The sequence below is a fragment of the Urocitellus parryii genome, chromosome X (assembly GCF_045843805.1).
Source record: "Urocitellus parryii isolate mUroPar1 chromosome X, mUroPar1.hap1, whole genome shotgun sequence".
Taxonomy (NCBI): domain Eukaryota; kingdom Metazoa; phylum Chordata; class Mammalia; order Rodentia; family Sciuridae; genus Urocitellus; species Urocitellus parryii.
This window is the reverse complement of record NC_135547.1, coordinates 130209193-130225357: the sequence shown is the minus strand read 5'-3', so window position 1 is coordinate 130225357 and position 16165 is coordinate 130209193.

The window sequence follows — 16165 nt, the reverse complement described above, 5'->3', positions numbered from 1 at the left end:
AATATTTTAACTGTTATTATTTTATTTTGAGACAGACTCTAAGTTGTTTAGGGCCTTGCTAAGTTGCTGAGCCTGACTCCCAAGTTGCAGTCCTCTTTCCTCAGCCTCCCGAGTCACTAGAATTATCGGTATGCACCGCTACACCTGACTTCAACATGATTATTGACATTGTGCATTAAAATAGGCTGGAAATCATAATGTAGAGCTTATGTTTTATTGCATTAGGATTTAACTGTTATTAGATAACAATGTTCTCTGTTATGTGATGTTTTGAACTTTCTCACCTTCCCCTATTCAAGCAACCTCCTCAAATACCTCTCCACAGGGACGCAGCACCCTCTGACCCCAGAGCATTTGTAACCCAGGATCATGCTCAGTACATTTGATAGTCTACCTAGCAGCACAAACATACTTACTTTCTGAGATTCTATGACATCTCTGCTCCCAGGACCCAGGGTCTCCTCAATAAACATAGTCTTGTCTGCTGTGGTGGTGCACACCTATAATCCCAGCTGCTTGGGAGGCTGAGGCAGGAGGATCATGAGTGCAATGTCAGCCTCAGCCATGGTGAGGCCCTAAGAACTATGAGAAGCCCCGTCTGTAAATACAATAGAAAATACGACGGGGGTCGTGGCTCAGTGGTGGAATGCCCTGAGTTGGGTCTTCTGAGCAAGCATGAGAAGGCTGTGCTACAGCATCTTTACTAAAATTAGGCAAAATGTTTCAAAACCAAAATTTCCTGACAGATAACAGCTGTGGGGGGTGAAAACATGAGGTTAAGGAGTTACTGAAAGCTCCATCCTTGTCCCCAGTGCCAATCCAATAATGAGGACACAGCTTTGGTGGGCAGAGTTTATTGCTTTGTTAGCAAAGGAGAGGCACAGGAGCTACCGTCCCAGAGGCCACGACTCTGCCCATCAGCAGGAACAGGGGGCTTTTTTTTTTTTTTTTTGGAGGGGTGGGGTGAAAAACAAACCTCTACCTCAGAGCAAAGCCTGTCCAAGGAAGGGACATGACCTTTGTCCTTGGAAAGACCCACAGAGCACTCCTAGGCACATACCCACCCTGCTGAGTTGTTTATCTACAAATAACAGGAGAGATTGGCTGTGCCAGGTGACCCTGACTCAGTCAGGGCTAGGTGGGGACCCATAGCAACCCCTAGCAGCCACAATCAGCATGAGACAGGGAAATACCTGGGATGCCAGATGACCCTCCCAGTACTTTGTGGTGTTGGGAAACCCCATAGTTCAGTAGGAACACTCCTCTTGGCTTAAACCAATCAGTTCAAAGGAATCCCCCTCTTGAGCTCACCAATCACCCTTAACCCAACTTGTTCCCGCCGGTGAATGTGCTAATCATGTTTTAGAGTTGTTATTTGATTTTCCCCACGGTGTGTGATGATTTGCTAAGAGATGCTATGATGTATGTGAAGTCCCTGCCTTCCCCCAGAGAGTGTATAAAACTGCTGCAACCCTGGGCTCGGGCCTCTCAGCGTCACCAGTTGCGGTGTGCACGCGGAGGACTGAGCTAGCTCGCAATAAACATCTCTTTGCTGCTTACTTCCAATCTTGGTCTCTGGTGGTCTTTTAGGGGTCCCGATTTTTTTTTTTTTAGAGAGTGAGAGAGGAGAGAGAGAGAGAGAGAATTTTTAATATTTATTTATTTTTTAGTTCTCGGTGGACACAACATCTTTGTTGGTATGTGGTGCTGAGGATCGAACCTGGGCCGCACACATGCCAGGCGAGCGCGCTACCGCTTGAGCCACATCTCCAGCCCATGGGGGTCCCGAATTTGAGCATAACACTGGGGAACCAGGGATTGAACTCAGGGCACTCAACCACTGAGCCCCATCCAGAGCCCTATTTTGTATTTTATTTAGAGACAGGGTCTCCCTGAGCTGCTCAGGGCCTCATCTTTAAATGGGCTGGAACAGAGCTGCTGTGCTGGGAGTTCCCTGGAGGACGGAGCTCCCACAGCATGTGACATTGAAGGTACCCTGGGAGCAAGGGAGAGAAGTGCAATTCCTCCCCGAGACCCAGGGCACGGGGAGGCACTGCACCTGGCCTGGGGCTCAGGAGCAGAATGGGACCCGGGTGTGCTCAGGGTTTGGTGGAGAGGGTCTAGCACCCACGGGCATGGGTGAGGCACTGGGTTAGATTCCCAGGACCACATGTAAATAAATAAAGGTTCATTGACACTAAAAAAAAAAAAAAAGTCTCACTTTTTTGCAGACAGTCTCACTTCCTGCAGGCCCAGCTGGATCTGGAATCCACAGCTAAGGCTGGTATGTTTAGTGTGTATGTAGGTGTAGGTATATAGATGGACAAATGGACAGACAGACACACTGATATGTTAATGAGTGGATGGATGGCTGAATGGGTTGGTGGATGAGGGCAGGCCTGCGTGGATGGATGTGGATGGATGCGTGGACAGATGGTTGGATGGGTGGATGGATGAGTCAATGGATAGGTGGATGGGTGGATGGAAGGGTGGATGGATGGATGAATCAATGGATGGGTGGGTGGGTGGATGGAGAAGTGGATGGTTCGATGGGTGGATGGGTAGATGGAAGGATAGATGGGGGATGGATGGTTGGATGGATGGACATGTGGATGGATGAATGGTTGGATGAAGGGGTGGATGGTTGGAAGCATGAATGGATGGGTGATGGAGAGGAGGATGGGTGGATGGAAGATGAATTCGTGGATGGGTAAATGGGTGAATGGATGGGTGGAGGAATATATGGGTAGATGTGTGGTTGGATGGTGTCAGATCAGTCGGGTGTCAGATGGCCAAAGGAGGCAGATTTAAAAGGGCGGCTGAACAGGCTTTATTAAGATATCACTCCGGGGCAGAACTCCATCAGACCCACAGAGGGGACAGGAGAAGGGTCTGAGGAGACACCGCGTGGAAGCTCGACAGGACTGGACTTTTATGGGGCTTACAGCAGGAAGGGAAGGGCTTGGGACAGAAAAAGGGTGTTTTTAGGGTCCCTTGTACCCTTGGAGTTGGTCAGGGGAGTTGCCTGAACTCCAGGATTGGCCAGGGGGTCCTGCTGATTGACAGGCGTTAGTCAGAAGATCTGGCTGATTGACAGGCGTTAGTCAGGAGATCTGGCTGATTGACAGGCGTTTCCACCGGCATCTGATTGATGTTCTTTCCGGTGCGGGCTGCTTTGTTCTAAGTTGCCACTAAGTTGCCACCACCGACCTAACAGATGGCTGGAATGGTGTATGGCTGGATGGTTGGATGGATAGGTGGATGGGTAGATGGAGGGGAGGATGCATGAATGAAAGATGGATTAGTGATGGGTGGATGGATGGGTAGATGGGTGGATGGAGGGGTGGATAAGAGGATGGGTGTGTGGGTGAGTAGATGGTTGGATGGATGAATGAATGGGTGGATGGTGGATGGGTGGGTTGAGGGGTGGATGGGTGGATGAGTAGATGGTGGATGGACAGATTGGTGGATGTGTGAATGGAGAGGCAGGTGAGTGGATAGGTGTGGATGGATGGGTGGATTGGTGGGTGGGTGGGTGAGTGGATGGGTGGATGGGCTGGTGGATAGGTGGATGAATGGATGGATGGGTGTATGGGTAGATGACTGTATAGATTGGTGGATGGGTAGATGGGTGGATGGGTGAATGGATGGATAGATGGATTGGTAATGGGTAGATGGGTGTGTAGATAGACCAATACATCATGCATGTGTGAGAAAATGGAGAGATGGGTGGAAGGAGGGATGGCTGGTACATAGACAGATGGATAGATATATAGACAGATGCATGCTGATGGATTTGCGGTAAAATTCTTGTGACTTGCTAACCCTGAGAATAAAGGGCTTAAAACAGAGTACAGTTTTACAAGGCTTTATGAAATCATGTACACAGCTTAGGCAAAATAAGAAAACTCCCCACACTTTCTAAGACCCTCTGGCCTCCATAAGCCCCCATTTTGGCCCTGGCTCCCCCACACCCCACTAAGACATGATTTTTGCCCTAATCCTCAGTCATACTGGGGATCAGGGTTTCTGTGAACTCAGGATATGTGAGTGTCTTTTGGACTCACTGCTTTCAAATCCTTTGGGTCTGAACCCAGCGGTGGCATTGCTGGGTCATATTGTGATTCAGTCTTAAGCTTTTGAGGGGTCACCATATTGTTCTGCCAAGGGCCACCTGGAACCCCAGGAGCTGAGAGAGGCAGGAGGAGCTCCCTGGAGCCCGTGGAGGGAGCTGGACACCATTGTAAGAGGCAGGTCCTGTCCACACCTTGACCCCAGCACCTGTGAGTGGGACCTTGTATGGAAACAGGGTCTCTGCAGAGGTCGTTAGTGAAGGGTCTGAGATGGGCTCCTCCTGGGTCAGGGGGCCCTCATGCCATGGCCGTGTCCTCCCAAGAGACAGAAGAGGGGACACAGACACAGAGGGAAGGCCATGTGGAGATGGAGGCAGAGACTAAAGTGACGGGGCCACCAGCCAAGGGTCATCTGGAGCCCAGGAGCTGGGAGAGGCAGGAAGATACCTTCCTGGATCCTTGCAGCCCTGTGACCCCTGGTCTCAGCCCTCTGCCCTCCAGGGATGGGGGAGGGGGTGGTGGTCATGGATTGCTTTTGATTGAAGTCTCTTTGTTTAAGTCTCTTATTACAGCAGCCCCAGGAAAACCCTCACAAACTCAGCCCCGCCTCAAGTTTGAGAGCGCTAAGACCCTATTTTTACTCTTGGAAAAGAATCATGTTTGGTGCCGAGTTCCGGAGCACTAAGAAATTTCATTGGCACTGGTCGATTTTAAGTAAATTATTCCCCTAAACTGCACACACACAGCACCACCTCACCACCCAAACCACACTGTTCCCCAGTGTATGGTTCCCATAGCAACCAACATCCCCGATGCCCAGATCATCTGCCAAGAGCAGAGGGCTTGGAGTATTGGAAAAACTTTCAGTTCACAACTACTAGCTAGGAGCAGCTCAGAGTGCTAGGAAAACCTACGATCGATCGATCGATCGTACAGGCCTGACAGGAACACCTATAGGACGGGGCACTCTGCTCTAGCGCGTGTGAATCCACATCCTCAGCACTTGTGGTCAGCGTGGTCAAGCTACCAGACTACCAGGTCAGGAAAACAAGAGTCAAATGTTTCAGGGCATGTAATGCCCCAAGTCATAGCCCCCCTCCCTTAGGGACAAAGACCCTTCCAGACTGCCTTTCCTCACGGCAGCAATATTTAGTGCTTCCTCATAGTGCGGTTACAGTAGGCAGAAAATGACTGGCTTATCGATGTTAAGGTGTTTATGTGTGACTGGCAGGCACACCCCCCTCGAACCCTATGACAATTGTGTGCATTCCAAAAATAAACCGAGCTACTGGAGGGTGGCCTGAGGTGGGTCTCCAGCCAGTTCTCTCACCACTTCCCGGAGTCTGTGTGTTGATTCCGCGTCTCTCCCCCGTGTGAAAAGGTAGCCCAGTGACCAGCGACCACGAAGGGACATAGGAACACATACGTTGGAGGTGTTCGGTGATTTTGGCTCACAGGTCTGCAGAGGCATACCAAGAGAAGAGGAGAAGCAGCCTGGAGTCCCTGCAGGGAAAAACAAAAAAGGCCAAAAATAAATGGATTTGGCGTGCAAAGTAGAAGCTGCAGAGCAGTAAGGTGTGAACAGGACGCACATCTAGAAGGCAGAGGTCTGGGGAGGGCTTGATCCTGGCATCCAGCCAGTGGAAAGAAGGAGGCTACCCAACTCCTGTGATGCCTACTGAGCCCTGAGAGAATTATCCAGCCGTGGGAAGCCTCTGGTTTTGCACGAGGTCCAACAGCCCAAAGCGAACCAGGGAGGAGAAGCAGCTACTGCCACACAATCAAGATGAACTGAGAGAGGCCCATTTCCTCTTTGCACCCAAATTGGAGATTCCCAGCAACCAACCGGATCCTGAGCCCTCGAAATAAGAAAGTTCCCTCCACTTTAACCCCATGAAAACAGCGCCGAGGTCCCCTCCTTATCCTCGCAGGACACATTGCTAAACTCTCAGAGGAGGTAGAAAGTTCAGCTGGCACCTAACTCTATAGAGACTGTACTTTTCCAGTATATATAGATGCCTGTCATAATGTATGATTCAAATCATAATAAAACACAACATTTATTACAATATGCTGTGACAAATGCCTGACTTACAAGTTCTTCACTTCTGTTTTTTTTTTTTTTTTTTTTTCCATTTATTTTTGGACACCGGGGAACTGAATCCTGGGAGATTTCTGACCACTGAGTGTATCTGTTGCTACTGCAGGCCTCACCAAAAACACCCCGTGACCCTTCGGTCTCTTTGTTTTGTCGCCAGACCTGTCTGCGCTCCTCCCTTGTTAAGGTCTTTTGAGCTCAACTCTCAGTAAAGCGCGGGCGAACTTGGCGAGAGTTGGGGTTCAGAGCCCGGGGCCTGCGTGTGGGGTCCTCGGTGGGTCAGGAGGTGGCTGACGGTTGGCAGGCGCCTTGGCCCACAGTGCGCGGAGCCAAGGCTGCGCTAAGGGGCAGGCAGGGCACTGGGAGGACTGGACCAGCAGGGACACTAGGATTTTAAACCACAGATGGGGGAGTCACAGCAACCCCAGAGACCAGGACAGCCGGCAGAGAAGGGAGTCCCTGAGCGTCTGAACAGGGGGCCAGGCGCCCCACCGCCCCAGAGGCTACCAGGAGGGTACCAGAGCGGGTCCTGCGCTCCACCCGCCCCAGCACCGGAGGGACTGGCTGTCCCAGACGCGCTGGGGGTGGGGCAAATGGGGAGGGCGGACGTCACTGTGTGTGTGTGGGGGGGGGACCAAGCCCTGCTGGGGGAGGGTAGCCAGAAGGAAGGGGCAGGGGCTGCCGTAGATCGTGTGGGTGGGGAGAGGAGACTCGGCGCCGTGGGGGTGGGGGACCTGAGGCTTGTCTCACTGCTGGAGGGACGGGGGCGCCCTGGGCGACTTGGAAGACTCTCGTGACCTAGCCATGGTGGGGGGGGGCGGGGATGGGGGAAAGTCAAGGGTCCGCAGTCCCTGTTTTTTAGTAGAGGATCCAGAGGGGGCGAGGGGTGTCGGCGGGCACAGCTACCCTGGGGCGGGATGGGGGACTTAGGGACCTCCGAGCAGGACGGGGCGTGGCCTAGAGTGAGGGGCAGTAGAAATGCTGGGGGCGGGACAGGGGCGGGCCTTTGGTTTGGGCTCCGCGGAGCTGCCCCAGGGTGGACTGATGCGCCCAGGAGAGAACTGGGGAGCGACTTAGGAGGGAAAGGGGCGGCGCCCGGGTCCAGTGGCGGCCCTAGAGTTGGAGGGACCGTCCGTGCTGGGGGGAGGGGAGAGAGGCCCGGGAGCGGGACAGCAGTGGCTTAGACTGTTCCTGGGGGCTCCCCAGCAGCATCAGGGAGGGGGCGCGGGGCGTGCGGGGGTGGGGGTGGGGGGCTCCAGGTGGGCCCCGGGTGGGGACCAGGTGCTTTTCAGGTAGTGAGCTGACGAGAGGGCCATATGGGGAGGAGACTGGACAGGAGTCTCAGCAGGGGACGGGAGTCTCAGCGGGGTGACGGCCATGTTGGGGGAGGGGCAAGATTGTGTTTTACTAAATGTGTGTGACAGGCTGTGGCTGGGGAGGGAACCCAAGCCCGTGGCGGGGGAGACGGACCCGGACGGGACATGGAGGCCTTTGGTTTCATAGGGGAGACACGGGCATCGGGCTGCGTGTCTTCAAAAGTGCGTTTGTGGGAGGGGGGCGTGGACCCTGGAGCGGCCCCGCGGGCGTCGCTGGCACAGTTTCCGCGGCTCGATCCGGGGGCCCCCCTCCTGCTCAGCCTGTGCCCCCTCCTCCCTGCTCGGGCCCCCCTCCACCTCCCTCTGCGCCCCACCCCAGCCCTGCGCAGAGAAGGCGTCCGGGGCTGGGTTTCGGGGACCCGCTGTCTCTCGGGGCATCTCGGCTTCCTTCCCTCGCCGGGCCCGAGTGGGACCGAGTCCTGGGGTCCGCGAACCTGGCGGTGTCCGAAGCGCGTCCCTTGGCCCTGCGTGCGCCCCTCTGCGGGAATCCCAAGGCTGCGCGCTGGCGCTCCTGCAGGACGTTGATCCCACCTGCGCCGGCCTGGCGTCTCCTCCCATCGGGTGGGCCTTGGGTGTTGGCAGCTGGAAACAGGTTTTCCGGGGTCCCGGCTGCCCGGCGAGGCTGGGGCTTCGGGAGCTGTTTAACTCGAGTGGAGCCCGAGCAAGGTGCCTCCAGGCAGCCAGGGAGGCACAGGGGACTCTATTTCTTCATCCCACCCAGGGTCTTGGACAGCCCCAACTCTATCATAGAATTGGTGCGAGTTCAGCTCCATCAGGCTCCTCGTGTGGAACCTGTAGGGTGCTGGACTGGAGCTCCGTGGTTGTGCACAGGGCCTGGGGTGACTGCGTGCTAAGATAAAGGGACCCTGGGCCAAGGGACTTGGAACGCAGAACATGCATGATGGCCTTGGCCCTGGTTCTTCCATAGAGGCAGATAATCTTTGTTTTCACTGTTCCAAGCCAGTTCCGTATTTTTACCAAACCAAACCGGAGCCCCCCAAAGGTCAGGGCTGCCCTAAACCCTTGGGGATGGGGCATTTGTTGAAAATATACGCAGGAATCTCACCCCTCTCAACTCGGAGTTGGAATCCCCAGAGGTGGTGCTGGGATTGGAGAAACAGTCTTTGTTTTTTTTTTTTTTTAATTTGCAAATTTAAATTATTTGCTTTTCCATATGTGCTCGGATTTACAGATGGGGTCATATCCAGAAACCCCAAATACAGTACCTTGGGAATGCATTTGCCAAATCTCACCTTCGAATATCCTAGATTAGCCGCGCAGTATGTTGTATGGATTGTTTCCTCATCCCAGGAAGACTAATACAGTGACCAGCAGTCCTCTGACCAGTGCGATGGCCTCAGAGTGTCTGGAGCTGCCACTCAGGAACTGAGCGATGAGAACGTGGAGAGTGGATGGACTGAACCGGGGTGCCCCTCTGTCTGGGCTGGTGATGTAGGTGGCCTTTCCCTTGCTCTGCCTAAGATGCCCACACAGCACATGAGATGGGCGTGGCCTTTTAGCTGTCAGTCAATCTGCTGACAGTAGACATCAGGAAGCTAGACTCCACCCCCAGAAACCTGACCCCTTTGCACTTCTTGGGATAGAATATTCCGTGGAATCTGCCTTTGTGTGCCCCCTCTATCAGAATAACGAGTTCTACTGGCTGTCTCTCTTTCCACGGACCCCTGGGGTGGAGGGCCATTTCCAGAATTTGAAAAGGTACTTCTGTGAGCTCGTCTGCTGCCTTCACTATTTCATGAACTTATTGGAATAGTCAGGTTTGTGAACCCAGCATAAATTGCCAGCTAGGATAGATGGCGACTTGAGTGTGGGTGACCCCAGGTTCCTGCGTGGAATCCAAATCCCAGGTGCTGGGGTTGGAGGTGAGACTCTGGGAGGGGCTGAGATCTTGAGGTGCAGCCATAAATGGAAGGAGGGTCCTTATCAAAGAGACCCAGAGAGTTTGCTGCCTTCCCACATGAGAGGAACCAGGAGAAGGAGCCATCTGTGAGCAGGAAGCAGCCCTCAGAGACCCAGGGGGTCTGCCACACCTGGATCTCTGGCAGCAGTCTGCAGAGCTGAGAGCAGTTGGGGTCTGTGGTCTGTAGCCACCACCCCCCTTCCCCCTGGCTGGGTGTTTTGTTACAGCAGCCCAGGAAGACTGTCACACTGACCACCAGCCCTCGGACCAGGCAAATGACCTGAGTGTGGATGTCCCACCCAGAAGTCTTATATGGAAATCTTTACCCCCCCCCCAGGTGATGGTGTTAGGAAGTAAGGGCTTTGGGTAGGAGAGCGGGTCCTGAGGGTGGAGCCTTCATTACTATGGAAAGCCATAAGCAGAGACTTGATCCCTTGGCACATGCCATGTCTTATTGAGTCAGGTTTGTCCCTTGGGGCTCCCCCCCTCCCTGCCGCACCTGCAAATCTGGGCAACCTGGAAGCACCTTCTGTTTGCAGAGTGGCCTCCTCCAGGATTGACCAGGGCCCTCTGTCTCAGCCTCTAATTGCAGGAGGTCCTGGGCTCTTTGCTGGGAGCCCAGAGTGGCCCATGATGATTGTGCATAGTGACTTGATGTTGATGTGGGAAGTCACTGGTGACCACGGAATGGATGCCTGAGGTCAATGTGAGGAGCTGTTTGGACCAGGCTCCGGCTTTTCCCACGAAGATGGTCACTGCCCTTGTTCATCCATGTCTCACCAGCACAGGGGGAAGGGGCCACAGCAGGGCTGCCGTCGTGGCCTCCAAAGGTTGTACAGAGTGCCCAGCTGCTGGGGAAGGGGCTCAGGGACTGCTGATGGAAGTTGCAAGTTGTAAGTTGAAGGGAGCCACAAGACCTTTCACAGTCAGCTGTACTACAAGTGGATACCATTGAATTATGAAAAGTTCAAAGTACTGCTGTCTGGAATGTCTTACCCGAGGGCCTTGGGTCAGCCATCTCCAGTTGGCTCTGTGGGGCTCTCAGTGTGGCTGTCACTGTCACACTGAGCAGGTGAATGGGTCTCCAAGCCAGGACTGAAAAACCAGCCTCTACCTCAGAGCAAAGCCTGTCCAAGGAACAGGGCATGACTCTTGTCCTTGGAAAGACACACAGAGCACTCCTAGGCTCATAACCACCCTGCTGAGTTGTTTGTCTACAAGTAACAGGAGAGATCTGCAGAGCCAGGTGTCAGGCTAGGTGGGGACCCATAGCAACCCCCTAGCAACCACCAATCAGCATGAGACAGGGAAATACCTGGGATGCCAGATGACCCCCAAGTAGTTTATGGTGTTGGGAAACCATGTAGTTCAGCAGGAACACCCCTCTTGGCTTAAACCAATCCATTCAAATGAATCCCCCTCTTGTTCTAGCCAACCACCCCTACCCAACTTGTTCCCATCAGTGAATGTGCTAATCATGTTTTAGAGTTGTTTTATGATTTTCCCGCGGTGTGTGATGATTTGCTAAGAGATGCTATGATGTATGTGAATCCCTGCCTTCCCCAAAGAGTGCATAAAACTGCTGCAAACCCTGGGCTTGGGGCCTCTCAGCATCACCAGTTGCTGTGTGTGTGCACGCGGAGGACCAAGCTAGCTCGCAATAAACACCTCTTTGCTGTTTACATCGATCTTGGTCTCTGGTGGTCTTTTGGGGGTCCTGAATTCGAGCTTAACAGGACCATCAGGACAACACTCTTCTGCCGGTGGCCGTGCCTGATAGCCATGCCTGGGTCACGCAATCAAGAGACCTCCTGCTCAAACTTCCAAGAAGTGGGGGGCTTGCACAGCACACTGTAGCTCCTCAGTCCAAATGTCTTCCTGCGATCTCCAAATAAGAGCAATAAAAGGGAAGCCATCAAAACCACCCGAATTTTATGTTGGCATAGAAGCAATTTTACAAAAACCACATTTGAACGTTCACATGGACTTCATCTTCCAGGTTTGGAGATGACCCTGGAACTGAATGTGAGTCAGAAGACAAAGAGCACTGTGGGTGGCCTTGCAGAGTGGGCACCTTATAGCTGCCCTTTCAAAAGAAGGCCCAGCAGTGGGGAGGACTGGGGTGAGGTCTGCGACCTGTGCTGGACACCTCGGCTGCAGGGAAGAGCGAACACAAAGGCTTATATGTCATGAATATGTGTTGTATGGTGTAAATGTATGCTGTAAAGCATGAATAAATAATACTATGAAAAAACTGACCAAAAGCCCCCCCACCCCCAAAGAAACCCTAGACACAGAGAAAACCTAGCGTAGCCCACAAGCAAAAGTGACGGCATGTGACACCCTCTTCTGCAGGTGGGAAGTGATTGCTGTGGCAGAAGCTGACCTCACGCCCTGAGCATCTCCCCTCCTCCACGCCCTTCCCCCAAGGTGATGCTCTGCCCCCAAAGACCCACCCAGGGCAGTGGCCTTGGCTGGCCATGGACTAAGTCTCTGAAACCATGAGAACAAATTTGCATTTCCCCTCTCAGCGGTTGTCGCCAGGTACCATCACCACAGCATCCAAAAGGGATCGCAGTAGACTCAGGGGGCCTCCAGAGTGGGGTGACATGGATGTACCCAGAACACGGATGAGGGTGCTGCACGCTGCAGTGAGGGACGGTGGCTGTGTGAGGACCGCACAAGGGGAACAGCACGGGGCCCATGGGCTGTGCCAGAGGAGGCCTTCAGGAGCCACGGCCTTGGCCGACCCTTCCCACCTGGGTGCCTTGGAGAGAAAGAGGAATCAACCCAACCTTGAGGCTCACCACAGGCCACCCTGAATTGTGACTCTAGGAGACCAAAGCAGACCCCCAATATGCCCGCTGGTTCCAAGGTTGTTCTTATGAGCAACTGTGGGCACAGCGGTGGCTCTGAAGACCCCGTGGGTGAGGGCATCTGTGCTAGTGAAGGAGTCTCAGGGAGAGGGCTGCTCCCGCCAGCTCGGACACCCCGAGACCTGTCTGCACAGCAAGGCCCCCTGCTCCCCCACCCATCTCCCTTCCCTCCTGTCATCCTCTCCACCAACCCTGACACCCGCTGGTTCCATTCTGTACTCCAGAGGCTCCGCAGTCTTCAGCAACCTGGCCCTTTTCTGGGTCTCTATTTGAGGGAGATGCGCCTGCACATGCAAGGGACTGAGTATCTTCTCTCCCTGAATCTCTCTTACTGCCAATTTAATCCCCAGCAGCCTACAGGCCCTTAATGGGGACAGTTTCCGTGCCAACACCTTCTGAGACCTCTCTTTCACGTCTCTGCAGTCACTCTCTGCTCTCTGGGCTGTGACCTGTGCAGATGCTTCATCCAGTTTCCTGAGTGTACAATCCTCTCCTTGATGCAGGGGGCCTGTTTTCAACACTTCGCCGTGAGCAGAGTACCCCCTGCTGGCCGTCCTGCGTTATGACCGCTTGTTTTACAAGCCTCCTCCGTGGTGTTCAATCTTCAATCCCCAAGTGCTTGTGTGTCTGGTGCACTGCTCCATGTCTGGGTCCCTGCGTTTGCTTCTGTACATTGCTTCCAGGGAAAATGAGTTTTTGTGTTGAGATCCCTTTACTAGTTAGTGTACTTATCTTCCTTTACCCAGTGATCATTGTTAAAATTTTTCTGTAAACTATTTCTCCATAAACTTTAAAAATGTTAATAAATAATAAAGGGCCACTTTGAAGAGATACTGCCTTTTTCCTCCTTCTAGCTGTGTTATCATCGAATTTGGGACCCCCCCAAAAGACCACCAGAGACTAAGATCGATGTAAGCTGCAAAGAGGTGTTCATTGCGAGATAGCTCGGTCCTGAATGAGTCAGGGACACCTGGCACTGCAGATCTCTCCTGTTATTTGTAGATAAACAACTCAGCAGGGTGGGTATGAGCCTAGGAGTGCTCTGTGGGTCTTTCCAAGGACAAGGGTCACGCCCCCTTCCTTGGACAGGATTTGCGCTGAGGTAGAGGCTGGTTTCCCAATAGTTAAACCAGAAAGAAACAATAACCCTGCTCAGCTGGGCCCATAAAGCCTGCATATGAAACCCCACTTGGGGCCCATATGGCCTGTGGTGTTGACACCACTGGTTACGGGGGAGGAGTTCTGCTCCGTCACATGTTGAAGTTTGAACATTACAGAAGCAAGCCCAGGCAAGCACACAAAGCAGGGTTTATTTAAAATTAGTAACATGGACTTCTCCCCAGGAGGAAGAAGGGAGCCATCCTGGTATTCCCAGAAGGGCGCCACTTACCTATGGAGGCCTCCTCCACCAGGTGCTTGCTGATAGTTTTAGTGCGGCAGTTCACTGCAGTGCTCCGGGGACCGAAGGCTCACTCCGAGGCCTTGGAACGTCTCAAGTTGCGCACCCCCTAGAGTGGCTCTCCAGCCCGGAGCCCTGGAGCAAAGGCCAGCTGCAGAATTTCCTAGCGCAAATGGCACTAGCGGAACTGAGAAGCTGCTCTCAAGTTTCCCCAGGAATGACTCCCATAAAAGCTCAGCTGACTGTTAACAATAGATAGAAACAAAAGTCAGTTTGACTGCTTCATCTTAAACACTTAGCAAAGACAGTTAAAACCAAAATACAGCCATTCCTGGGCATTTCAAATAATAATAATTATTATTATTATTATTATTATTATTATTATTATTTAAGGTATACAGTTTATGTTAGCCTCCCCAAAATAAGTAAGACTGGAGGCTACAAAGAAGGATTCTCAGACAGAAGTGTCTGATAACTATAAAAAGAGACTATCAAGAGTAGCTGCCAGAGACAGAAGTTTTTAGTTTAAGGCCTACAGATATTCCTAACCTACACAGGTAGGCTTGGTGTTTGCTAGTATGATTATCCAGCTCTGAGTAACATAATTAAAGGTTTCTCTATTAGACACAGAGCTCATACTAGTAAAAGGATTTTGCAAGATCAGATGACATTAAATTATTAAACTGTATCTTATGGGGAGGGACAAGTGTAACACTTAAAGTTAAATTGTTGGGGTGTAGCGGAGCATTGGAGGGAGAGACCACACAAGAGACTCACTTCATGCAATCGCAGGGGGGAAATTTATTGGGGATCCGTTCCAGCGCGCTGGGACTCTGTGCCCACTCAAGAAGGGAGAGCAGCCCAGAGCCCAGAGCAGAGGTCAAGTGGAGCTTAAGTACACTTTTTGGAGAGGGCGGTGGGCTTTGCATACATCAGAACAAATCATCATGAGGCGCGGGAAAATTGAACAACAACCCTGAGTCAGGATTAGTGCATACATTGGCGGGAACAGATTGGACAGGGGCGATTGGTGCTCCTAAGTGGGGTACACATTCAAACTGATTGGTTTAGGTCCTGCAATGCCTACGTGCCAAGCAACTCGGAACCCTTAGCTATTAAACAACCAGGGAATCAATGGGGACATTTACTAGGCAGTTCCAGCATTGTCCTAACAGCTACAGGGATTACAGGTTTTGGGGGTAGCAGAGGGACTCTAACAATACCTAGTCTTTTACTTTTTAACCCAATCCCTGCACTTTAGAAACTTTAGGATGCCTGGTCTTTTACACTTTAACTCAGACTTTTGCATCTTAGAATCAGCTTAGAAATTTTACCTTTACAAAATGTTATGCTTACAGTCCTGATAACTGGGGATGTTAAAGCCTGGTGAGGGAACTTCTATACAGTGACACGTTCCAGCTGCTTCAACATTTACTCGGTACTCATGGTTTTTGTTTCTCTCATAGAAGCACCATCCCCAGATGACTTTACAACCTGTTCCTCCCCAACCAGACTTCAAACCGAACTGACTTCTAAAAAGCAACTCATGTCCCTCAACTGACTTCTAAAAGGCAACTCATGTCCCTCACGCCGTGCCCCCTCACGTCACCCCCTCTCAGCTCAGAAGAAGCCAAAATGAGCCATGCCTCTCTTCTTACAACAATGGAGCCCAAAATAGACTGTCAATATAAGTAATTAATTAAGTCAGATCAAATCAGGGAGATGGTTTTGGGTGGGTTCTAAAAATTTGGAGACTGTTACCTGAGGGATTAAAATTCCCCCAGTGCTCTTCCCCTACCCTATCAAAAACTTGAAAGGGACACAGAAGAAAAGGGGGGAATGATAGACCCAACCTGATCTTTTCTTAAAATTGGGCATCTCGCCACAAAACCATGAAAAGCTAATTTCGGCTTTACTATAAATTACTGCAAATTCTGAACCTACTTGGAATGCCTGCCCGTGCCCTGAACTCACCCAGGTCCGGTTTTCCCTGACCATTTAACAACCCTTTCCTAAACCTTAGTGACGTCTCATAAATTCTGGCCTTCCCTGGCCGGACAATGACCCTCTCTGAGTCTCTAAGATCTCCATAAATTCTGATGCCGGGGCCAGCAAAAATGTAAACTTGTGTTATGCTCCTCAGAGTGTTGTTATCTGTAAGCCCCCTTTGTGTAACTTTTTGGGCTATAAAACTGGGCCACAAAGAAGCCTCGGGGCTGTCCTTGGCTCCCACAATTTTGAGGGGCAAGGCAGCCCAGCCGGTCGAAATAATAAGCTTGCTTTAATTTGATTTTAATTGGAGTCAGTGGTCTTTTCTTTCTTCCTGGTCTAACAGCACCTCAACCCATTTGCCATTAACTATGTGTTTTCCACTTTCATCATGAATTCCTGTGTGAGGCAAAGGAGGGTGTGTTAATGGGGG